Here is a 27,917-nt window from a genome sequence, read left to right on the forward strand (position 1 = left end):
GTGGTATCTTGCATTTGTGTTGTATAAGCACATCAAACACATGAAATACACACAAATATATTTTCTTTGGATAAGGGATACTCAACCTGTACAAGCAAAACAGATTTGTTCTCTTTTCAGTGTATTCCTTATAGTAAATGGCGGGCTTACACTATATATGTTCCTAAGTTAGAAAATGAAATACAGTATTGGTCTGAATCCAGAAAATGTTTGTAACCTACCCAATAATAATGCTCAGAAACTAAGAGCTAGTCTTATTTGTTACATACTAATGTGCTAGTGGAAAGTTTCAATCTGGTAACAAAAGAGACAGAAATGAGAGTCTAGACCTGTTTGGGAGCATGTCCAAGCATAGGCATTACTGAGTGCTACACCATGGTTACCTTGCTTTGTAAGACAGCATTTGAAAACGTTCATCCCATTCATAAGTCACTTCAGACAAAGAAAGTTGCTTAATATGCAACAGCATTAAATAAGTGTTATGTCAATATCATAAACTACCCATCATTATGTTCAGCATATTGAGATGACAACAATATGAGAAACAACTGTTCAAAATCACTTCCTTACATTTCTGCTAAAACATGTTATGTTAGACATTTACCAATGACATTTACTAGGAATACACTTAAAATAGGACTAAATGGCAAACAACGCTTAACCCTTCGAGTGCCAACATCTCTGTGAGAGATGAGAAAAAAATCAGCTAAAAATGGCAACATTTCTGTGAGACATATGAAAATATTGGTTCAAAATGCCAGCATCGCTCACATTTGTTATATAAATTTAAATAAAAAATGTTGTATAAAAAAAGATAATATTTCCTATATAAAGGTAAACATTACAGGTCATCGTGATGAATAAAAGTGTTTGCGTGGCAATTTTCACTCCAATTTTGACCAATTGACTTTGCACTAAAAGGGTAATGCCAGTGGGCCCAATCATTTAAGTCAGATCATTGACCTGGATATTAATGCAGGTGATGAATAATCTTCTGTAATTGGTCAGGTGTATAATGACATCATAAACATATGAAGTTCGAATATAATTGTCTTATAGTGCCCATCTATACCAATAGTACAGAAGACATGTTAATAATGAAAGGAGAAACTGCTCTCTGAGAAGGCAAGACAGTAGAAGAATAGGTACTCTTACTACTTAGAGAAGTTCTCGGTGACCATGTGATGACAGGTGACTGTGAACTTGAGGGAACAGAGCTAACATGCCAGACTGCTCAGTTGGCTGCCATTTAATTTGTTGACTAGAACAGTCTTGAAAGAGTCCTAAGGCACTGTAGGATGAAAACGACTATTGTCTGTTTAGCTACGTCTTTACCAGCTACTGCCTCCAGTTTTTCAGCCACCGGACCACAGCACTACAGTGGCAGAATGGTTGAGGTAGAAATACACTAGTGATAATGAAAAAACAAGTATAACACATAAAGCAGAAGTAACTCTCCTTTTGACGGGAATGATGGAGTTAGGCAAAAGTCTGGACAAACCAACTGAAGACCCATTATCTCCGTGATGGGATCGCTCACTGCAAATCTTTCACAATTCATTGATCACCACCGTCAACCACTATTACTTAAAAATAAGTACCATTTGAGGGACACCAAAGACTTTCTCAAACACTTAAAATACATCACATGGCAGGTATAGATCACCTATTGGGTACTGCAGATGTCTCCTCTCTGTAAACGATCATCAATCATAACCAAGGGAATTCAAGCAACTAAGGAAGCTTTAGACATGTCTGACATACCTCACAATATGCAAATGTTTCTTTTGAAAGCCTTTTTTTTAGAAAATATTTTTTTTGGTTTTAAAGGTGATTTATTTTTACAGAACAGTGGTACAACAATAGGCACCAGGTTTTCCCCAAGTTATGCCAATTTGTTTTTAGACAAATGGGAATCCAATAACATCTGATTTATATTATATATATTTTTCACCAAACCGACGGACTTTGGCACTTATTTTGGGGCTACCAGCTGTCACCATAGTAACTGGTTGAACTCAATACCTAATGGCCAGTTTAAGCACCTCAAGAGAAATACAGAGGATCTTTAAGTCACAAGTTTTGGAAATGCATAATAAATTCAAAGCATGTGGTTATAACTTGGACTTGGAAAGAAGTAGAAAACTGGAAAGAGATACACTATTGGAAACAAATGGGCCACCTAAGAACAATATTAAAGATCAATTTGAATGGACATTCATTACATATTATAATAGTCAATTTTTAAATATTGAAATATATGAGTAAGCATTGGCATGTGCTAAGTAAGGATCCAATTAAAGGATATCTAATCCCTAAAAACCCTACATGTATCTAGAGAAAGGACCCATATCTTAAAAACAAGTTAAGTTGGTCTCAAACAGGTTAAAACCCATTGAAAAAACAGGCAGGATCATCTCTATAGGGTTTTATAGATGCGGAATGTACCTAAGATGAAGGCACATAAGAGGGAACATTACAAGAAAAATTTGTAATATATGTATAAATGATAAAGATCATATTATGAAAAACTTTATTACATGTATGTAACAGCCAGAATGTAGTGTATGGCATCAAATGTACCTGTAACAAATTGTATATAGGGAGGACCTCCCATCCCCTGAAAGTTAAATTAGGGGAACATTTAAGCAACATAAAGAAAGGTTTGGAGACATATGCCCTCTCTTTCCATTTCAAAACTGTTGTTTGACCGTGGACATTAAAGTTTTTTATGGGTTAACGTTTATTAAACCAGACATCTGTAATAGTTATTTAGCAAGTAGGCTGCCAAAAATATAAATGCAATATATCACTTTCAATACAAGACATTATTACCATTGAATCTCAATAGTGATTTTGAAACAAATTATTTTTATGATTTACTGGTACTACATCTCATGTGTCTTTCTGTTCAGTTGAAATCCTTATTATGCATGAATTCACTTATAAGAATATAGGAACTTCCTTAAAATCCCAAGCACCACTCTTTAATATCGGGAACATTTTCTGCTGGGCCATTTTTATATGGTTTTTATTAATCTGTTTATTGTTTTTATCATTCTGTATTTTATGTCTCTGATGTACATTTTAAGTGTCAAATGTATTCAATTAGCATGTTATCATATTTTCGGTTATTGGTATCTACTTAACATTTTGTAATTTTTACATATATTGCCAGTTCGATTATTTATGTATCTATTTGATGTGCACTTTAAGCCTTCAATGCATTTAATTGGTTGATTATCACATCCCAGTTAAATTACACCCCGGCCATTGAAACGCATGTCAGGCTTGTGGAGCATACACGCATTTCCGGCACATCGCTCCCGGACTTCTCAGGTGCCCCTTGGAATGCACTCACACTTTCTGGCGCGGCATCCCCGGGCTTCCGGCAGATGGATAGCATGCGCCCCAGACACTTCTGGTCTGTAAACCCATGCTGCACCTCCGGACTTCTGGAGACTTCAGCTGTAAGTTCATACTAACAGACAGACACTTGACTCATGGTTCATTATGCTTTTTCAGTCTTATGTGAATAAATTGGAGGTTATCATTTTATGTATAGCAGAAATTGGGATATGTGTTTGATATATATGGGGTAATCGTGTTGATGTCACTTCCTGTTGATGTCACTTCCTGTTCCCAATTAATGTACATGAGTTTAATAGCCTGTATGAGTGCTCCTCAGCACACCTTGACAAAGATCCAATTGGACTGAAAAGTGTTGGTTGTGCAGAGGGCCCTTCTATGCTTTACATTTGTGACTAAACAGGAATTGGACCAACCTGTGTTTGGGTACTTGTGTCCGATGCAAATATCCCAAATTCATCTACACAAGTCATTTAACATCTTTCAGTCCTATCTTCTGTTGAGCACCCTTTAGACGGCCAGCTTGTATTTTACAGCTTATGTTTTTATGTTTATTTTATATGTGGATTCCCGCTCCTATGAAAAGTGTGTTTGAAGATATTGCCTCATGAATATTTCAAAGATGCCTTTATGAGATTTCATCATGCATGTTCCCAATGAGTTGGAGTATGTCCAATCCTTTGTAATGGTTACCTTTTTAAAGATACTTTTATGTGCTTGACTTTGGCTTCATTTCCTTTGTTGTGAGTCGGGGTATGAATATTATACAAATATTAGAGTATTGCACCTCCCACAGATGTGAGTGGAGTACGGAATCACTGATTTAGAACCATATTGTGGGATCATATGAAGATATTGTGATATCAGTCTGTGCACACTACCCCATTGTGTGCTCCACCAGACTCCTCTTTTGTTTTTGCATGGAACTATCTGCTGAGACTGAAGTGGGGACATCAGACACCACTTCAGGGAGAACACCATTATTCCTGACAAAAAAGAGAGTTACTTCGGCTTTATTTGTCATTGTTTTGTCATTAGCGCTAGTATATGTCCACCTCAACCTTTTTGCCATACTTATTCTCTGAGGGTGGTGACCCTCACTGAGGCACTGACGTACACAAGGTGCTGCTCTTGAGGTTAATTCTAACTTTTACTTGTCACAGCACTACAGTGTTAATTTCTGCAGCACCATTAGGCATGGTCACTGATACAGGACTATGTGCTGCCACCTGAATAGAGACAATTACACTGTGGAGAGTATCATGACCACTGCACCAGACCTGCACCTGACCTCCCGCTGATGCTGTTTCTAAATGGGTCTCCATTGTCTCACAACAGAGAGAACTATACTGACTCTTATATTGGCCGGTGGTAACGCGAGAGCCCAGCACAGCGAGGATCAGTAACTGTCAGTTTATTTCAGTAAAAAATAGGTCAGTGACCAATTCAAATCAATAGCCAAGGCAATGGCACCTATTTGAATTCAAAGTACCAAATTGTGACTTTTATCATTTGTTATTGTGCACCTGTTTGCCTCTGGCCCTGCACCTATCTTTGGCTGGATATACTTATTCTTAACAAGGAATTTGACACTCATTCTTCTACTGATACATTCTCTATGTTTTAAGCTTGCATGCCTTCAGCTAGCTACTAATTAACGCAGCTTGCAAAGCTTCAACTCAGTAGAAAGTTACAACAGGAGTCTGTGAAGTGTTATCTGTATTAGAAAGAACTATGGACCTTAATCTGGTTCACTCGCAAGGCTGTGAAATTCATCCACCAGATGCCGCCCACCACCCGCAGTGCTGGCCGCCGCTGCCCCCCCCCCTTGCTCGCAGCAATCCCCCACGATTCCCTGCATGGCTGTGAATGATTGCCTTGCATAATCATCCATTCGCAGCTGGGGAGAAATCATTTGATGATCTGCGACCACTTCTATGGTGTTTCTGATCTGCAAGCGCCCTGTGCAGGAAGCAGGCAGGCAGCTGAAATCCACTGCTGCCCATCCCCCCCCCCCCCGCACCCACATCACCGGGTGATTACAATGGAGGAATGCCCATGAAATGCTGGGCATTCCCATGGACTGTGCCCCCTGTGCCGCCCAATGGTCCCTGTCCACACTGCCGGTGTGAACGGTACGGCAAACAGGTAGTTCACCATGCCCGCTCACACCCTGCATCTGCGCATGCATGGGGACTGAATGAACTAGAGTAACCCCCTATGTATATGTTTTTATTCCATAACTAAATATTATAAATTTAACAATAAATGCACTTTAAAGTAATAAGTATTTCTGTTAACTAATATTTGTCCTAATTTATTTATTTATACATTTACTATTTTTTTATTATGATTTCTATATATTGTCTTTTATGTTTTTAATAAAATGTTTACATTTCAAGGATCACAAGTGTAAGGATATTCTGTGGATAATATTTTTTTTTATATATATATTTTTTTATACCTGTACCGATCACTGTGATTTATATCTTTTTTCAGTTTACATCAGATCGAATGACATCAGAAGGCGACTGTGACCTTGAGGGAACAGAGCTAATACACCAGACTGCTCAGTTGGCTGCCATAAAATTTTGTGGATAAGCATATTGTGGACCACTGCACCGAGAACAGGGCAAGGTAAGTGATACAGCAGGAAGGGGATGGGAAGAGACTGGATGCGGAGGGTATAAGTTGGCAAAGCAGTAGGGCTATTATGCATGATTTGAGGATAGGTGAATGTGGACACATATTTTAAGTAGAATTAAATTGGTTGATATAGGCAACTTTATTACCAATATTAGATAGATTTGATACATCTCCCCTAATGTGAAAAAAAAAGCCTGCAGATAAAGGGATGAGTGGAGAGGTTTGGATATTTTATTAGGAGTGACAAAGAAGATTGAGGGAGGAATTTTAATTTATAGTATAAGCTAGTGAAATAAAGAGATGGGCAAAGTTAGGTGGGTAGCAGAATTGGGGATAGACTGGAGAGGAGGAGGCATGAGTTAGGGAGGCCAAATGCATGTCACTATGAAATGCACATAAACATCATCTCTACAGTATGTGTTTCAGGCATCAACCCAACTTTGTGCTACTGGCACACATATAGCTGTGTCCACGTACATCTAGCCTCCATTCATGATAAACTGCAATCTAGTTGTGCCACTTGGTAGCGCTGGTTGTCTCATTTGCAACTGTTTCCTTTAAATACAGATGTAGCCCTCTTCATCCATTCCCAATGCCTGCCAGATCCCTTTCACTGGCGAACGCCGGCGATAGGGACTGGGACGCGCGTCCATCTCACGCGCGCCCTAGTATCATGGCGGTTGGGCAGCATCTCCCTGTCCGCCTCCGCTTCAGGGAGACGTTGCCCAGTTCGGGGGGGGGGGGTCGGGCCGGCGAGAATCGCCAGCCCCTGCAAAGTTAAAGCCAGCTCCATCTGTAGCATCTTATTTGCAAACAGAGTGAATAGGACCTACAAGCATCTCCTGCTGATTAAAATCATATGGGGCCAGTCTATATTCAGGTTGTGATTGTAGCTGTATCTACAAAATGATACGCTACAACATTTTTCCAGGAAAACAGGGTAACATAACATTTTTTACGCAGATACAGCGTCACTTGCTCTATCTATTCCCTCCGTTTTGCAAATAAGATGTTATTAAAAACACAAAGTCACAAAAAACGCCCATCGCTAAAGAGTCACACAGAGCTAAAGGATTATGTGTAACATGACTTGTATATTACATGGAGGAAAGATGTATGTGGACACATCTGTATAACAACAGAAAACACTTCCACACACAGTCATTAATACAGTACACGCAAACTATCTGCAACTTTCCCAACGTAGGTGCCATTTTGTCTTATGCGTGCAATAGAGCCTACTGTGAAGCCTATTACAGTGCCCTGCCCCTTTATGCTAAAACATGCTATTGAGTATATTGAATACTGTACAGTACATGCCTAACTGGAGCTGAATAAACCACTCTCCCTTTCTCAAGTTACATTGATAGGTTTTGGTCATTTTGGAAGAAATGGATGTAACACTGAGCATAACTGGTGTCAATGTACTATGAACACCCACAGTATATGTTGGGCTTTACAGTTTCTTTGCAATTTCGTAAATAATATTTACCAAGCCAATCCTATAATTATATCATCCAGTAAGAGAGAATATAGTCTCCAAGGGCTACTGTTACGTTACTTGTGTAGTTTCACGGCGCCACTAGATAGGATACTAGATAGGATACGATTTAGTATGCGATTTGACATAAGATATCGCATAAGATATAGTATAAGATTTACTATCCATTTCATTACCCCACTATCCACTAGGGCGTGGAGTTGATTTTATATAGCGTGGCGAGCGCAGCGAGCCACCGAGCCCGAAGCGTGGCGAGTGGACACGGATGTTTTTTCAAAGCTAGTCACCAATATCGCATGCCATTTGCATGCAATTCCAAAAAATACATTCCGTGTACCCTCGCGGGGCTCGCTGCGATCGCCACGCTTTGGGCTCGGTGGCTCGCTGCGCTCGCCACGCTATATAAAATCAACTCCACGCCCTAGTGGATAGTGGGGTAATGAAATGGATAGTAAATCTTATACTATATCTTATGCGATATCTTATGTCAAATCGCATACTAAATCGTATCCTATCTAGTATCCTATCTAGTGGCGCCGTGAAACTACACAAGTACCACTGTTACTAGTAACAACAAACTCAATATGCTTTTTTCTTTCAGATTTAAATTAAATAAAGAATAACGTATAGTAAAAACAGAGTATCAGTGATATTAGATAATGTACAGTATATGACCAGTTGCGGATTGGGACTCGAAACCGGCCCGGGATCGGGGGGGGGGGGGGGGCGGCAGCGGTATGTAATGTGCAGGGGGGTTTGGGGGGTGGCGGCGGCGGTATGTAATGCACGGGGAGGTGGCGGCGGTGGTATGTAATGCACGGGGGAGGTGGCGGCGGCGGTATGTAATGCACATTCAATCATCTGAGTAAAGCCTTGGTGAGGACATGTTTGGTCTGCAATAATCGTTACACACTAAGCTGCTCCCCATTTATAGATATCTGTTATCGCTCTATTTAAAGTAGATGATGACAACATGCAGGTATCACTAATGAACATGAGCACCAAAAAAAGGTAAAAAAACGCATGTAGACCTTTCCAGTTTTCAACCTTTTCCATGTTAACATTTTGCTTGTATTAACCTATTTCCAGTGTCGACCTTGTGCATGTCAACCTTGTGGTGTTCACCTAGTCATTGTCGATCTAATGAACTACAGTACTCTCACTGACTGCACACAGAAGAGCACTGGGAGCACGCACAATGCATGCTAGTGGCCACAGTGCATAAATCCATTATCCCAAATTTTTTTCCCATATTATATCATTGCAGATCCAATAATGTAAATAATGTAGGTTTGTTACAAGAATACTGCCTCAGGGGTCTATTCAATAATACAAGAAAAAAGTAGCGCTTGTTTGATGAAAGATTTTTACAGATTTAATATCAACATTAAAAACATAAGTACATATAGCACACAAATCAATATCAGTACAAATAATTAAAATCAAGGTGCATAGATATTGAACCACTAAAATATAAATCTGGACGTCAGTCAGGAGTTATCTTCTGGACTGGGTACCAATGGTATAACCTTTATTTGGACAACCATCACACTTGGAGCCTTTATCGCTATACTGTGATAGCAAATTGCCCATCTCAATTGATTTACCACCTGTGAGCATATTAGCCTCTTCACTGGCTCCCTGCACCCGACTGGGAATACAGTAGACCCTTTTTTCCCTTCTCTACTAAGCCATTTATATTTGAGGATATCAGTGCTGAACCATCACTTCACTGAAACCAAGACCTCGAGCGGCGTCGGGTAAATAATAGCCCCGATTCGGCATTGCCATCACTTCACAATTCGTTGACTGGCACATCTTCCATAACATCTACAGTGAAAAGAACTTTACCACATAGCCGTATACAACTGAGGACACAATCGCTGCAGCACAATCCCAAGGGATCCAAGTCCTCGAGCGGCACCGGGTAAACAAACAGCCCACATAGGGCAATTAACTGTTCTCAAGCTGTATGATTGCCACATCTTCTATATATTTGCACATGAAGTGGGACAGTTATTAAGTCCAAAAGTGGTTCAATATCTATGTACTTTATTTTAATTATTTGTACTGTTATTGATTTGTGTGCTATATGTACTTATGTTTTTTAATGTTGATATTAAATCTGTAAAAATCTTTCATCAAACAAGCGCTACTTTTTTTCTTGTATTTTGCTCTAGGTTTGGGACTAACAGCCCCATTAAGTAGCAGCTGTTAACAAATCACCTCTGGTGGCACCAACTCGAGCTACTTAGGTAGTCTCAATTTCTTGGTCTATTCAATAATGCAGGCAAAAGCAAGACAAAACAGCCACAATGAGAATATAACGGCAGATATTTCAGATACAAATGATCATAAATGCACTTTACTATAAGAGATAAAATCACCACAAAATAAGTAATAACACACAAGCTGGATGCTTTTGTAAAATGAATATATGAACTAAATGGACAGTTCTTGGTACCAATAAATAAGCGCTGCGGAATATGTATGCGCTATATAAGAAATTGTTAATAAATAAATAAAATAAAGGCTATACTGATGAGGAAATACAATAAGAAGAACATAGCCAATCTGTGGTATGCTTTTTCTGGACTCTAGAGATCCATCCTATCTACCAAATGGTCACTGAAGGCAATAGCAGGGCATTTGCTGAAGGTGGTCCCCACCAGCATTATGATTCCCCACCCAGGTTTTGCCAGTGAAAGCCTTTTTGTGCAAAGCAGAAATTCTTGCAGCAGCAGAAAAATTTATGAAGAACTATTTATTCTAATAGAAAAAATAAAGTTATTCATTTTCAGGCTAAAATAGGCATGGCCAAACTATGGCCCTCCAGCTGTGAAACTACAAGTCCCATCATGCCTTGCCATAGTTTTGCTATTAGGGAATGCTAAAACTATGAAAAGGCATGCTGGGATGTGTAGTTTCACAACAGCTGGAGGACCACAGTTTGGCCATGCTTGGGCTAATTAACATTCCCAGCCAGTATCTCCAAGGCAACTGAATATTGCTCAGGTTCCTCATGGAGATGTTATTGATAAATGATGGTAGTCTGTAATTGTAACTCTATATATATTGATTGAAATGCCCGCAGTGTAACCAACAGATGGAGGAGCTATCTTTGCAGTGAGCAACACACAAAACAAGATATTTTTTATCGCTTGAATATACCAAGCTATCCATAATTAAAATTATATCACAGATGTTCTACTTAATCTTTGGCCATGGCGAACTATACTCTGCATGAAAACCTATTTATATAAACATAATTTATTTAAATTGAACTTTAATAATTGAATACTGTTCTCAAACTATGATTGCAGCAGTAAAAAAACTAATTGAAAAATGCAACTTTTTGTGTTAACACATGACTATCTAAAGATCATTAAGAACAGGTAGGACTAGGTAGCTTTGTTTACATTTTTAACCTGTAGGATTTATTTGTTCAATATGGGACAATTAAACCAAAAACACTGGTGCTCTCCCACATATAATTGTAACCAAAAGAATCACTGAACCACATATTCCAGGGGGCTATATGGCTTTGTGTATCCCAACTAAAAATAGGAAAGAACAACATGACCTACTTTCTGATACATAACTCTTTTATCATTTGTGAAGCCAATCAAGGCCTCCCAACAAAAGTTTACTTATTCATCACATACTGTAGCTAATGTGACTGTGCATCCACTGATATAAAAACATGCATAACATGCAAATAATAGTCCACCCTCTTTGGTCAATCCTCAGGTTATAGTTGCCAAACCACCTCAAATTTTTAAGTGACTTTCCAACTTTAATAAAATACACGTCCTTGGAAAGTGTTACCACTTACATAAATAAATGTAATTTTTATTTATGCATGTCCTGTGCAATTCTAACCAGGGACAGGCTATTCTGGAATTTATTTGCGGGCTATTCTGGAATTTGTTTGCCAACATTTTTAAAGTGGCCTTATATGGGCAGACTCGTAGAAATTCCAGAACAGACTGCATCTCGCAGTTTGTTACAGATGTGTCCTCATAAATCTAGTCTCAATATTCTATGGGCCTGCTGTGAGTGAGAAATCGGGTTGTGTGACGCTCTGCTAATGTTGAACATCTCTTCTTGCCAGAAATGAGTCTTAATAGCAAAGTAATGTGCTTAGGATGCACAAGGAGACTGTGCCTCCCTGCCCACCTGCCCACCTGAAGAAGGTTTGTAATTCTGCATGACCTACGTGCCAACAGCTCGACGCTGCCTTTGAGTCAGGCTTCGGTTGACACAATATGCTCCTTGTAATGCCGTATGGAGGAAGCCAACTCCAACAGCATGGAGCATTCTGAAGGTCAATTTAGAAGCTAAAATTAACAAATAAGTTTCCGTGTGTGCGCAAAAAAGGCACCTCGCTCACAGGCAAATAAGGAGGCAAGTGAACATAATTCTATTTGACAAGTACATAGGGGCTGTGTATGAATGCATGTTTGCACAAATTTGCTAATAAAATACACATTCAGAATACAGCACACACCCTAACTCTCCCCGTAGGAAGGCAAGAAAATTGGGCTAAAATTACTGTAGCTAATTAAAAGGAGATGGATCTCATCAAGAGATATAAGGTGTAAAAATTGCCCCTGCCACCAACTAGCTTCTACTGTAGCTATAATTAATCTACAACAGTCTATAAAATGGCAGAGGCTAATTGGTTGCTATGGTTGACTTCTCCACTTTAGCTCTCTCAAACTTTTGATACAACTCACAACGAACAGCTTAAGAGAAAAGAGGGCCAATGTGCATCCTTCATATGAGCCCCCTCCCTTACCCTTCCTGTGCCTGCGTCTGTTGTGCATGCAAATGTCTCTGGGAACATAGGGACCTAGACATATTTTATGGCTGATATCTCCAGTGCCAACACCAAAGAAGTAAGTGTGGTGTATGATGCACAGGGTGAGCAATGTGGGCCTTGTTGGACCTAGAGGCCTGACCACATTATAGATATGCCTATACATCTCCCCCTTCACAAAGGACTTACAGTAGGAATGAATCAGCAAAGAGCAAGTGGACAAACCATGTTGCAATGAAAAGGGTGCAAATATGTATGTATTTATTTTGCAGAGTCAATACTGGCTGCTTTTGAATGTAGACCAGAAATACTGGTACTAATATGTTAGATGGGCGCCCACTAAGCTATTTGCTTAGTTTTCCATGTCCCCACGCTTCAGGCTCGCTGCGGTCGCCACACTATATAGAATCAACTCCATGCCGACATGGATAGTGGGGGTATGAGCGTACTAACTATAGTGGGCGCCCAACTAACAGTACCGGAGTACTTAACAGCTTCATTTTTTACACAGCAAAACTTTCAGCACATTTTACAGCTAAAATACCTATCAATCAACATTGTGCAGTTATGGGGCCCATACATAAGCAATAACGAAAAAAACAAAATGTTTCCAACAAACAATTCCATAAATCGCTGGAATTTTAAGATGGCCATACACCTAAAGATTTATTGTCCAATCTGGCTGATTGAAACAAAAATCTGGTATAGGAACAAATTACATTATTAACATTTCCTCTGAAATCCTGGAAAATTTAGAAAAATGGTAATTTAGACAAATTGGTTCAATTAAAGGGTTTAATCAATTTGTTTTATTGATCATTTTTTGTCTGTTTTTCAGTGTTTAGTAGAAATTATCAATTGTAATTTGCAACAATATATTACAGATTTGTGTTCCAACCAGCCAGATTGGGCAATACATTTTTAGATGTATGGCTAGCTTTCGTGATTTGCAGATCATTTTTATGAAAAAAATCTGGATTGCAAATCAGGAAAATTAAAATTTTAGTAGTGAAATACTAGAAATGGTCTTCAATTCAGCTGATCCACTAGCAATCTACAGTACAGTGTGGTCAGTGAAATCCAACATGGTGGACTACATGGTTTACTGCTTTCAATCACTCTTTAGAGATAAGTGAACCCCATGCGTTGTTGAGGTTTTTGACACAATCATCTGCTAAACACAGAATTGTCTTAATTGATTGATTATGTATGGGCTGAATTACTTTATTTTTTGCTATACTCCGACCTCAGAAATCAGACCCAAAATGTATGTTCAAAAAATGTAGAGTCCCCTATCAGCTTCAGCTGTAAATAATCATTAAGCCAATCAGAAGAGGCTAACTAGTGCTGGCAGCTGTCTTCATCATTAGTGTGTATAAGCACCTGCCCTCAAGCACCCACAAGTCTTACAGTTTTGACAGGTGTATACGTGTCTTTTGGGCTGCATTTGCTAGCGATTAGCCAAACACTCCATTACTAAACTCAGGCCAAGCTAGATGACTTTTCCCCCATACAACTGAACATCGGTAAACATAAACAAAAGAGTTGCAAAATGAATAGAACATATAGTCAAGACAGTGGCAAGGTTAGAAATAATGATTTTTTTAAAATAATAATTTTGTCCTTCAAACCTTGCTGTCGTCAAAGAATGCTTCTTTTGTAGAAATTGAAGCATTGCAGACCTTTGGCTTTCTAGCTGTTAATTTGTTGAGGTAATCTGAAATTTCACCCCATGTTCTCTAAAACACCTCCCACATGTTGGATTGACTTGATGGGCACTTCTTGCGTACCATATGGTCAAGCTGCTGTCACAACAGCTCAATGGGGTTGAGATCTGGTGACTGCACTGGCAACTCCATTACAGACAGAATACCAAATGCCTGCTTCTTCTCTAAATAGTTATTGCATAATTTCGAGGTGTACGTTGGGTCAGTGTTCTGTTGGAGGAGAAAATTGTCTCCAATCAAGCACTGTCTATAGGGTAAGGCATGGCGTTGCAAATTGGAGTGATAGCCTTCCTTATTCAAAATACCTTTTAGCTTGTACAAATCTCCCACTTTACCAGCACCAAAACAGCCACTCTGCCTAGAAGGCCAGTATCCTAGAGTCGCCTTTTCACTGTAGATGTTGACACTGGCATTTTGCAAGTACCATTTAATGAAGCTGCCAGTTGAGGACCTGTGAATAATCTATTTCTCAAACTAGAGACTCTAACGTACTTGTCTTCTTGCTCAGTTGTGCATTGGGGCCTCCCACTTCTCTTTCTACTCTGGTTAGAGCCTGTGTTTGCTGAAGTGAGTAGTACACACCGTTGTAGGAAATGTCCAGTTTCTTGGCAATTTCTCACACAGAATAGCCTTCATTTCGAAGAACAAGAATAGACTTGAGTTTCACATGAAATTCTCTTTTCCTGGCCATTTTGAGAGTATAATCGAACCCACAAATGTGATGCTCCAGTTACTCAACTAGCTCAAAGGAAGGACAATTTTATAGCTTATCTAACAAGCAAACCCATTTTCATATGTGCTAACATAATTTCACAAGGGTTTTTCAAGGGTTTTCTAGTCATCCATTAGTATTCTAATGTGATTGCCAAGCAAAGTACCATTAGAACACTGGAGTGAAGGTTGATGAAAATGGGCTTCTAAACATCTATGTAGATATTCCATTAAAAAACAGCTAGTATAGTGAATTACCACATCACCAATGGATAGAGTGTATTCCTGATTAATTTAATGTTATCTTCATTGGAAAAAAAAAACAGTGCTTTTCTTTTAAAAATAATGATATTTCTAAGTGACCCCAAAGTGTATATCTTGGAACATGTATACAGAATGTGCATCAATTCCTAATAGACATACAGGGTGAAATGTAATATGGTAAGAGAATCGTAAAGTGAGAGATTTGTTAAGAAATCTCCATTTTTTTTAAAGCGGCAACCATTTACATTTCAAAATCGAACTGATTTCACAGTGTAAATGATTGCCGCTTTAAAAAAACTGGAGATTTCTTATCAAATCTCTCACTTTCTAATTATATCATCCTATTACATTTCACCCACAAATTCACACATAGACAATAGCAAAATCTGAAAGAACAAAGGAAAATCATTTAGTACAGCTCCCCAAAAAGATAAGCAGCACTATACCCTCACACATGATATATGTCCCTATAGATTGTAAGCTTGCAGCGGGGCTCTCCTACCTCCAAGTCTGTCTGTTGTTACCCAGTTTGTTTTATCACTGTCTACTAAGCGCAACGGAATCTGCTGTAAATAAATTTTCTATCTACAACGGAATCTGCTGTAAATAAATAAAACAAATGCTTTTTGCTCCATCATTTCAATAAAATAACAGCACAATAGCAAATATACTGAAGGTAACAAGACACATAGATCCCATCATAGTAAGTTATTTAATCAGCACCAGGTGTGTGGTGATGCATTACAAGGACATGCACAGAGGTTACGAAGCACTGAACTGGAAAGTGCAGGGTAACTTGTAGTTGCCCATGGCAACATAATCAAAGTAGCTTACAGGAAATATAACCACTAAAGTAAAGGCATCAGGAAAATGGTACATTGCCATGGGCATACTCAATGTTATAAATACATACAAACATACATACATACATACGTACATACATACATACATACATACATACATACATACATACATACATACACAGACCCTAAACCCTTTGATTGCCAATGTTGGTGTGAGCAATCCTCAAAATATACACTAAAAATGCCAGCACCACTCACAGCGGCTGTTCTTTTAGTATAAATACAAATACAGCCAAATCAATTAATTGAAGTTTAGTTAAATATTGCACCCAAAAAATAACAGTCGCTGTAAGGGCCCCGACTTTTTTAACAGATATTTTGAGGATATTTCATAGCAATGTTGGCACTCAAAGAGTTAATAAAAAAGGTTTGCTTGCCAATTTGCACACCTATTTTGACAAGTTAATAATTATCATTTTACATACATTAGTCTCTCTCTATATATATATATATATATTTTAGGCATTATTAATGTTTGCATGCAGTGCTGAACTTTCGATTAGGCACACGAGGCACATGCCCAGGGGAGGCACATGTTTGAGGGTGGCACTTGGATGCTTGTGATGATACTGTCAGCATGAAATGTACCAGTAACTGCTAAATATTTCCACTCTACTGTACTATATTCCATCTTGAATAGAGTGTAAATCATACTTGCCTAACTGACCCTCTCCATGCGGGAGAAATTGCTCTGCTCTTGGACTTCCCTGGTAATGTATCATTGCCATCACCTGTGGTGAAACACCTTTACCTAGCTCCCCACAGGTGATGGCAATCATAAATTACCAGGGAAGTCCAGAAACAGAGCATTTTCTCCCGCATGGAGAGGATCAGGTAGGCAAGTATGGTGTAAATGGATAGGACATGCACATACTGCCCCTGTAAGCTGTCCTACTTAGTAAATATGTATACAAAATAAAAAAATTAAAATGTCAGTTAGTGGCTTTTTTTAGTATTCTATTAAATTGGCAATAATCAAATAAGGGCCTATAACTAATCAATAAAAATAATACAAAAGGGCAAGAGAGGCAGCCATTACTGTTGTGCCTAGAGGCGTCCTCACCCCTAAGCTGGTGGTTTAGAGTAGGATGAAGTGGGCAATGGCGCTCGAGTTATAGTATAATTGTGTCTGGTAATATTGACCAAGCATGGGCCTAGTCAAATGGTATGTGATGGAGCCTCTATGTTACGGTTGAGTCCAAATCACCCTGTTGAGTAACAGTGAAGAAAAAAGGGAGAGGATACACAGCGCTCACCTGTGCGTCAAGTGTTGTACATGTATATGGGAAAATAAAGAAATGAGGAGATGGTACAAGAGGAAGTATAAAATATGATGTTTTATTTGTATTGCAGATCTATCTAAAATAGTAGGTATGTTTGGAGTCCTGGTAAATAACAGGAATAGCGAGGTATAACTCCACGAGGCCTAATGCTAGGCTTAAGGGTATCCTATAAGGTCCCTTTAAACCATAGGTCCCTCACCAGAGAGTGGGACCTATGTCCAAACGTGGGTGACCGCAGCGGACTCTGATTGGGCAAAAAGGATGCGATGATCCTGGTGCTCTGTAGGCACTAATTTCAAGGCAGGGTTTGAATGCCCAGGGATAAGGATGATGTCCTGTGGGTACCTGTAACATACGTGGGTATGTGAAGGCAATGGTGCAGGATGAGCAATGTCCAGAAATGCAGGTGATGGAAGTGTGAGAAAAAACTCAGGTAAATGTCAATGGTGTAGTCAAGGAGGGCAGTGAGCGGCTTCCTGCTGTCTGCGTTTACCCGTTTGATGGTACTGTAGGTGCTGTTATGCAGTTGATGTAACAAGCACGAGTGTTTGCACTGCCGTGCGCTAATACCCGGCTCCACAGCAGCCGTCAGACTAGACTTCCAGGTGTCCGTTCCCGCGAGAGTACGGCACCCTTGGTCAGACTGATAGGCTTCTGCGGGCTCGACTCCCGGCCGGGAGGAGGCTGCAGCAGGAGAAGATGTGGATGGAGGGTGTCCTGGATTGGTTGTATTAGGTGTCCCAATGCGTTTCAGCCACTCAGGCCTTTGAAAATGGTTGTTTTGTCCAAGGCCCGAGTGGCTGAAACACATTGGGACACTTAATACAACCAATCCAGGACACCCTCCATCCACATCTTCTCCTGCTGCAGCCTCCTCCCGGATGGGAGTCGAGCCCACAGAAGGCTGTCAGTCTGACCAAGGGTGCCGTAGACTCGAGGGGAACGGACACCCGGAAGTCTAGTCTGACGGCAGCTGTGGAGCAGGGTGGTTTAGAGTACCTTAAAGAACCTATACATGAGGCAACTCCCCATTTTTACACTACATTACCTTGTGCAATGAAATTGTCAATTAAAACATTTTTAAACCTCCTTATTACTTTTTAAATTGTGCTATAAATATTCCCTCCGCTATATTATCTCCTTATACCAAATAATTTGTGCTTTTGGTATGTAGAACAGTTATGTAAGTTACTGTAGCTTTCACTTTACTAACTCCTTCACAAAGGTGCCACATGAACTGCAAGAAATTGGGTTTGCATCAGAAGAAAATGGTGGTCACCAGTCAAAACCAGATGAAATAGCACTTTACATACTGTATGCTCAGATGAGTAGTAGAAATCTACCAGGCAATGTCCCAGTTCGGCAGACTCCAATGACTACTTCTCAGGTGACAGCTAAATTCTACATATACAAAAATCTCAGATTTTGATCATTTTTGGTTCCTAAATTGAATAAAGAATCTTGATATTCAGAGACAGGAAGCACAGATAAAAAGCTACTCAGGTGGTTCAAGAGGCCTCCTGGTGACAACCTGCGACTTCAAATGGGTGCTACAAACACTAATGGGTACTATGGGTGTAATATCTAGGCGCCCGATTTTTTGATTGTATGCCTTAACTTAAGGCATACAATCAGATGCGACGCGATTTTTAGACAAAATCGAATTGCATCGCATGCAACCAAATCGCATGCGATGCGATCTACGCGATTTTCCATAGGATTCCATGTTAAATGGTCCTGTTCGTTCCCCCACTATCCAAGAGGTTATGGAGTTGATTTTATATAGCGTGGCGAGCGCAGTGAGCCACCGAGCCCGAAGCGTGTCGAGCACAGCGAGCCCCGTGAGGGGATGTGGATTACTTAAAATGTATTTCACGTCCCCTCGCCACGCTTCGGGCTCGGTGGCTCGCTGCGCTCGCCACGCTATATATAATCAACCCCATGCCCACTTGGATAGTGGAGGTATGAACAGGACCATTTAACATTGAATCCTATGGGAAAATCGCGTCCATCGCATCGCATGCGATTTGGTTGCATGCGATGCAATGCGATTTTTCCGACCCAATCATAAAATCGGGTGCCCAATTATTACACAAGTACCCACTAATGTTAATGGAAAACCATGTGGCCAATGCCAAGATCCTGCACACTGCCAGACAATCCTCTACCACAGATATAACAAGGTAAAAATGTCAGTGCACACGATGATTCTTGGATTGGCCCACTGCTGCCGAGAGAATCTGAATCCCACAGCCAGTTCGTATTCCATTCTGGCCCTGTGTTCTCCATACTGGTGGTAATGAGATTTGCTGGGATGGGACAATAGTGTCTCCATGTAAAGGGCCGTGAGAAGGACTGACGCTGCTAATTAAATCTGGAGCATGCTGTGATAAATCATACATGCCACAGGAGGGATTCTCTGTCACAGATCAATAACATGTCAATACACATTCAAAGCATATATGCAAGAGGGCATATAAAGGTATGCATGTGTGTATATATGTATATACTGTACATACATACTGAATGTGTCTACTACAGCATATACATATATTACATACTATACATACCTCGTCCTGTTCCCTTATTTATTCGCGTTTGTATGGATGTCTGTCTCTGTCTATCTCTTCCCATGTTTGTTTCTCTCTGTCCTCCTAGTGTTTGTATATATGTGTCTCTGTATTATGGATATCCATCTCTTTCTTCCTCTTTCATTTCATCTACAGTATATCCTTCAGGGAGCCTTCAGTTGCCCAGAACCAACTCCCTCCTTACCAACCTTATGATATCAACTCTACAGACAGATATTACATTTATTAAAATAATTCATAAATGTTCAAAATTGTTCATTCAAAATCTGTATACAATACACCATAGCAATATCAGAAAATGTATTGCATTATGTGATGCTTGTGAAAAAAGATTCTACAGTATATTCAAGCAAGTAGAAACCGCCCTCAGGAAATCCCGTGTTATGTATCCTCTTTATAGATTGGTACCAACACCCAGATTATAGGGGCCTACTACTATCACAGTAGAGATTGTGGTCACCTGTGCTGCCACTGTAATGGGAACTATATGAAGGTTGAAATTTACAGTAAGTACACACACACACACACACACACACACACACACACAATAATGTGTATATCTACCTCTCTCTCTCTCTCTCTCTCTCTCTCTCTCTCTCTCTCTCTCTCTCTCTCTCTATATATATATATACAGACACATTATTTTGCATATAATTTGCAGAAAATATCAATATATACTAAAATACCATAAATAAATAGCTGGAACCTAATGTATAAATGCAATGTTCAGATTTAATCTATACAAAAAATATCCAATCTTAGACATATTACATGTAAAATAAACTTGCTCATTTGTATGGAAGCAATTTTTTTTTGCTACTGTATAATATCACCCTTCCCATATGCACATCACAGGAAGATCCCTTACAAATGAGCAGGGAGTAATGGCAACGAAGCAGAAAGGGGAGGAATCCTGTCTATGCAAAATGCTGGAAGAAGGAAGTGTTTTGTGATGGCATCTGAGGTTGCATTGTCCATTATTCAAAGTACACCAAGAAAAAAAATTCTAGTCATCATTAATGCCACGATTTTGCCACTGTCTTCCCTTCTGACTACAAACACTGAGGTTTCAGCATATCAGTATACTGTATACAGCAAATGCTAAACAAAATAATACACAATAGAAAATAGTATTACATTTTTCTATTAAGCTGTGTGCTAAAAAGAGAGAATGACTGTTCTAAGTATCACCAAGAGCTAGGAGGCAGTGCCCTCTTGGGAGGTGAAATATGCCACCATGCAAAACTGCTTAATATCACATTATGGGGTTAATATTTTAATAGTAGCAACTGATTCCCTACAGAATGTCTTTTCTCACCAGCAGGTGTTACCGCAACCAGTGGGAATTACAGATCATGACATTGCAGAGACAGTACTAGACATCAGCATATACATCTTATGATCAGGTTACATGACCAGCCATAGAGAAAGGCCTTTTCAGTAGTCTTTTTTGCAAGTGCACAGAATGGAGCAGATGCTGGGGGGCAGATACAAGACAGTGTAAAGAAGCCACACACATCACAATGTGATAGTGTTTAGGAACTATTGGGCTACAGTATGTATTACAACAATTATCCTACACAATAAACAGCAATCTGCATTTATTCTACTGTTTGACTATGACGATGACATACTGTACTGTATGTAACAGCTTCTAAAAAGAGATACAGTATAAACCTCTGTGCCACCAAATTAGACATTCTGTCTTCAAATATATCAATTCTTAAAATGAAAATGTAGTAAACTGAGTAGGGTTAGCAAGAAAAAGTTATCGCTTTAAGCAGCAGTTCCACATTTCAGATATGTCTTATTAATTTAAATTAAATACCATGACAAGGATTTAGGACCCTTGAAGCTAGATGAGACCCTGGGCAGAGAATTAATCTTCTTAGGGAGAGCCAGCACTGATTAGATGTGATGCTGGCTGATCCCCCGGCCACATCCATCACTCCCAGTGCAGAACTGGGATCATGGACCCTCCACATCCATCAGTAGCAGTCGCAGCGCTCTCTCATGTAGCCAGGGATTATACAGCGACAGATCGCTATATACACAGCCCTGTACGGGGGTGGTGACATGCAGTGACACAGCTGCAATACATATGATGAGAAGGATCACCATGTATGTGGCTGCTGGCAGGGGTTAATGGCATATAGGTTCTATGCAGCATGTGGGCAGTGGCAGCAGGATGCGGCGCATTAGGATGCTGGTCACAGCACATACTCTGTAGCCATCAGCTCTCCCCCCATAGCAGCAGCCATTGACAGCGCACAGCACCACCAGCCATGGCTTCCCCATCTCCTCTCTCACACCTGCCCTTGGACACATATCCAGGACCCTGAGACACAGTCTCCCCCTCCTTCCTGGCATGTAACAGAGTCGCTCAACCATGCCGGGATGCTGGGGGGAATGGCTCCTACCTTCGCGCTGCAGCACCGGACTGCTGTCACTTGTGTTCCGAACACCTGGGAGAAGCCCCCTCCCCCTGCTCTGCTTCTGTGTGCCCGCAGTCCCGGCCCGGCCAGCCCTCTCTGCGGCTCTGCACCCTCCCCGTGCTGCTATTGGGGGGATGAGGAAGGGCAGACGGCTCGGGCTAGAGGCGGCGATCAGCGATTGGCTGAGAATGATGTCATTCCAAGACGGCGGCGGCCTGAGGAGCGCTGCAATGGATGCTGGCGGCGGCAGCTGCAGTGTGTCCGCAGTCTCCCAGCTCTCATGGACCAGAGGTGCTCGCAGGGCGCAATTCACAGTGCGGCCGCAAGGGGCGCTCGCAGCCTGTAACAGGGGCACTAGGCTGTGACTGCCGCGAGCCCTCGTTACGCCTAATAATGCGCTGGCATGGGCACAGCACGGGGGTGGGTCGCCGTTACTAGGGAGATATCTGGAGGAAGCGGTTTACTGGTGCCGGGTGTCAGGGAAACTGGTGCATGCCCTAGCCTAGGGGGAGTCACCTGTAGTGGCTTTCCTCTGTATATCACTGGCAATCAGCATATTGTAAATGAATTTGTTCACACAGGTATGTTTCTCTGCATGCTGCTAAGAAAGGGGTAGAGTTATTTGCAAAATTTGTTTCCATTAAAAAAATGACCATTTTTTTTACCATTTCTGTCTCAAGGTCTGATTCAGATTTGTTAACTGATGTGCAAATTTGCATCACAGCGCATGCCTACAGATCATGCCTCGCATGCCCGAGCCAAAATAGCAACAGAAATAGCGAATGGATATAATCGCAATCCCCTCGCAATGTGACTGCCTTTGGGGGTGTTACACGGACATCTTCTCAGTAAGGTTTAAAAAATGGAGTCGTGAACATAGGCGAATCTAGAATTATGGTAATGGGTGGTCCCAGATCTAGATACAAGAGCAGGGTGACCTTTGCGCGGCGTAGCCGCGCGCCAAAAAGGGGTGTGGCCTCATGGGAAGGAGGCGTGGCATCACAAAAAGAGGTGTGGTATTACACTTTAGACCATACACAGTAATGCCCATTACACATTTTAGCAAACTCCGTAATACCCATTACACATAAAGCCACACGCTGTAATGCCAATTACGCTGTAATGCCAATTACACATAAGGCCACACACCATAATGCCCATTACACATTGTGCCACACATCATGATGCCCATTACATACTATATAACAAACCATAATGCCCATTACACATTTGCCACATAAGTGCTGCTTACCTACGTGCTCATTGCTAGGGGGTTCTTGCTTGATGGCACTATAGTACCCATTACACATGATGCTGCACACCATAGTACCATTACACATGATGCCGCGCACAATAGTACCCATTACACATGATGCTGCACACATAATGTCCCTTACACATGATGCTGCACACATAATGCCGCTTACACATGATGCTGCACACCGTAATGCCCCTTACACATTAAGCCACACATTATGCGTAATGCCCCCACATAATGCCACTTGTAGCATCCCTTAAGCAATGCCCCCAAAAGTGCCACTTACTGTAAATTTTTATATGAGCCTACGCTGCTGCTGCAGGGAGAGATGGAGAGCGGTGCAGCTGCTTCTTTGGGGAGAGGAGCAGAGCGCAGTGCAGAGCACGCTCCCACTCCCCTCCTGATGTCCCCTCTAGCCGAGAGGACATTTTAAATAGTGTGCGCGCTGTTGTTGTGCGTGAAGCTGCAGGGGTGACAGTCATTAACAGTTGGGCAGAGAGCAGGGTGCTGCCCGGCTGTATTCAGAGCACTGCAGGTCACGGCTGTTTGAAATAATACCCCTTTCACAACAGAAAATGCAGGGATTTACACGGGAATATGGTCCCAGGATCATGCAGGGACATTCCCACACTGACCCCTTATACACTAGCCTAGTCCCTGCATTTTCTGGTGCGAGGGGGAGAGACAACCACTCCCCTCTCCCTACCCCCCTTTAACCAACCAACTATATCTTCGGAACCAACTGACCCATTTACATGAGACCAGTATCATATTGAAGAACTTTTGAGAAATCTGCCCTCAAAGAACATAAACAGCCATCTAATTACATTTAAGAAATGAAAAAAAAACGGTTTAACCTCAATATTCCTGGAACCAATTAACACATATAAATCCAGCCTGGTATCAGATTGAAGGCCCAGCGATTTGGGTTCGACTGAGATAAACCTCGAGCTTCAGTGATGCCGAAGGGGGAACAGGTAGCCGTTGAACTGGGTGGGGGTCGGAATTAGCGTGTCCCATGTTATCCTATAGGGAAAACGTTCCAGCTTTGCCTGGCTGTATCTCCGGTTCCCAGGGGGCTAGAGACACGGGGCTGGGCTTGTTGGAAAGCCCTGGTCCTCAGCTACAAAATGGGCACCCCCGGACCACCCCCTAGATTCGCCTATGGTCGTGAATAGCAATATTTTCTCAGTTCACTTGCTGACTTGCATGTCGTGGGATCTCACTCTGATCACACTCCTCTGCAAATATGTGCAGCAGCATTCAGGTCTGAATCAGACCCTCTATGCAGAGATGGTGATATCTGCCTGGCTCAGCAGTGTATGCATCTGGGGTCCTTTGAGCCATCAACAGCAGGGGTGTGGTACAGCGCACAGGCAATGTTTAGGTAAAGAATGAAAAGGTTGATGTTGACAAAAGGTCGACACATGAAAATGTCAACATAAGTTTTCATATTTCTTTGGTGTCAACTGTGGTGGAGCTAGGTACCACAGTGCCCAGAGCAAGGGCATGTTTACTTCCCTCAAGCCCCCCCAAAAAGGGGACTTGGCCTAATAGAAGGAGGCATGGCATCACAAAAGGGGGCATGGCATTACACATTATACCACACACCATAATGGATATTGCACATTTTAGAGAACTTTGCATTACCCATTACACATAAAGCCACATGCCGTAATGCCAATTACACAAAAGGCCACGCGTGATGCCCATTACATACTATATAACACACCGTAATGCCCATTACATATGTGACACATAAGTGCCGCTTACCTACATGCTCATTGCTAGGGGGTTCATGCTCGATGCCAAGGGGCTTCATGCTTGATGCCAAGTGGCTTCATGCTCGATGCCAAGGGGGACTGAGATTGCTTGTTGCCAAGGGGGGGGTGAAATCCTGCTGCAGCCCACTCCAACAGCCGTGCAGAGAGAGAGAGCAGTGAGCTGCCCGGCTGCATAGTTAAAGCAGGTCTGTCCACTGCTATTTTCAAGTCTCCCGCTGCGACCCAATAGGAGCTCGCAGTCCAGCAGCCAATCAGGAGTGGCATTGGTGGCTGCTGGACCGCAAGCGCCTGACTCCTGCGCCGCCCGGCTGTGGCTCTCATAGCTGATATTGTGAGCCACATCCAGGCGGCGCAGGGAATCAGGACACAGGAGCGGGCGGCAGAGTTTGCGTTACACTGCTCGCCGCCCGAAAGCTCGTGCTCTGCCCTCGCTACACCCCTGGGTATCAATGTCAAAACATCAGCACAAGGAACCCCAATTAGTAAAACATGTATCCTCACTGCTTCAGGCAATTGTGACATTCCCATTCACACTTCATGTGGATAGAAAAGCATGAAAATTGTAAAAAAAATTGTGAAAAACAAATGTTGGCCTTTTTTATATGTTGACCTTTTTCGTGTCAACCTTTTGCGTGTGTCGACCTCATTGTCAGTGGCTTAGCTAGAACTTCATGGGCCCAAAACAAAATATTAAAAGGGCCCCACCCCATTGTCACTACAATGGCCCTTACGGGAGCAAGAGTGAGAAAGACACTAGAGCATATTGGTCACAATATTGCTCAGAAAGGGCTTTTTGAATGATATTGTGAGCAATACCATCCAGTGTGTACGCTGTGCATCATTATGATGCACACTCCCACGCATCATTAACGACCCCCTCCCTCATCCAAGCATACTACACCAACATACATACTGTATCTTCTCTTATCTCAAAGTATCTTCCAACCCGACCTCTACGCTCCTCCCAAGATCTGCATCTCTCATCCACACTCATTACTCGCTCCTATTCCTGATTGCAAGACTTTCTTCAGGCTGCACCCTATAGATTGTAAGCTTGCGAGCAGGGCCCTCCTACATTTTGACTATCTGTAAATACCCTGTTTATTGTATCACTGTTTCCTTTTGTAAAGCGCAATGGAATTTGCTGCGCTATATAAGAAACTGTTAATAAATAAATAAATAATAAAATGTTCGGGTGAGAGAGGACATCTTCAATGATGGCCATGCTGCATAATGACCATCATTCTCCCTGCCAAAACCCCTCCCCCCCCTCCTCCATCGGCGCCGTCATTTGCGGCATCAGCAAGTGTGTCTTAACCAAAAAAACATGAAAAACCTGTGTCGACCTTTTCAATGTCGACCATGCTTATGCCAACATTTTGCTTGTGTCAACCTGTCAATGTCAACCTTGAGTATGTTGACCATTTAAAGATATCGACCTACCCACTGTTGACCCCCGCATGTGAATGTACACATACATTCACATGCGGGGCATTCGCTCGTCTGGGGGGGCACTTATTTACCCGGCGAGCTGCGGTTACCAACTCACTAAGCAGCGAACAAACCTGAATCAGGCCCTTAGTGCAAGTTTGACAGGAGTATAACACTTGGGGTCTATTTGCTTTGCCCTGGAGATAAAGGGCCTGATGTGCAAATTTGCAGACTGAGTGATTATCGATTGACTGCACATGTGTACAGATCATTGCGTGCATCCATATGCCCAGTGACAGAAAAAACTGACGTTTTCTGGGAGTGTTAGAAAAAAAAGCCGGCATTCCCCGGCATTTTAAGAGAGGGACTTTGATGTCAGCCCCGGCCTTGATCCGCCTGTCTGAGTTACAGATGACCGTTAGGGTCAAACTTACATTTGCGCAGACTGGAAAATTAATTTCATGGTTTTGGAATTGCGTTTGGGTTTGAAACTGGACAGCGAATAGCGATATTTTCACAATTCCCAGATTTGCACAGGGCGGGTTTTGTTTTTGACTGGCCGGCTGCAATCTATTCACAGTCATCTGCAATTTTGCAGATGAGCGATGAAGTCGGAATCAGTAGCAACCATTCAGCTCCTGTCATTTTTCATACACAGCCTGTAACATGGCAGTTAGGAGATTGTTGGCTGGTACTTTATCTCTCCCCAAGGCTTAGTATCTAGACCCCCTTGTTTCAGGTGCGTTTTAAGAGGGGAGGCCTGTCTGCAGTCTCCTCCATCTGGGCCGGCAGCAGACAGTGCTATAGAGTGAGTACTAGAAGGATCAGACTCCAATGTGTATGTGCAGATCTTACCGGAAAAATGGTTATCACACCATAATACAGGTGGAGCCCCTCTCATTGTTGTCTGGCGCCCGCCAGAATGTCCCCTCTGGCGAGCACCGGCGGAGAGGGACTCCATTAAACTGGGACGCGCATGCGTTTCACGCACACGTGTGTCTCAGTCTCTCGGCAGTTGGTCAGCAGGTCCCTGCCCGTCTCTGCTTCAGGGAGACGGGCAGGGTTAGGGGGGGTCGGGGCGGCGGTGGGGACTGGCTCTATCGGCTGGGACCGGCTCTGTTGGCGAGTGAGGAGGCGGACATCGGCGGGGAGGCCGAAATCCTGACACTTTCTACCTCCCTCTACACCCATAGAGGGAGAATAAATTAGTGTGCCGAGTGTTGCGAGGCACC

General features: G+C 41.8%; 1 protein-coding gene across 3 annotated transcripts in view; it reads right to left on the reverse strand.

Annotated features, from left to right (window-relative positions):
- CNTN1 (contactin 1) overlaps positions 1-22,650 on the reverse strand; it is a 144,635-nt gene extending 121,985 nt beyond the window's left edge. Inside the window, exon 1 of one of the 3 annotated variants that reach the window (XM_083182702.1) lies at positions 22,198-22,650. The gene's annotated coding sequence lies outside the window, so the exon portion shown is untranslated. Of the gene's footprint in view, positions 1-21,605; positions 21,630-22,197 lie in introns of those variants that run through there. The other 2 variants (XM_083182700.1, XM_083182701.1) reach the window with 2 other exon arrangements.
- Between the last annotated feature and the right edge of the window lie 5,267 nt (positions 22,651-27,917).

The sequence above is a fragment of the Crinia signifera genome, chromosome 4 (genome assembly GCF_055691185.1).
Source record: "Crinia signifera chromosome 4, ASM5569118v1, whole genome shotgun sequence".
In the NCBI taxonomy this organism is placed as follows: Eukaryota; Metazoa; Chordata; class Amphibia; order Anura; family Myobatrachidae; genus Crinia; species Crinia signifera.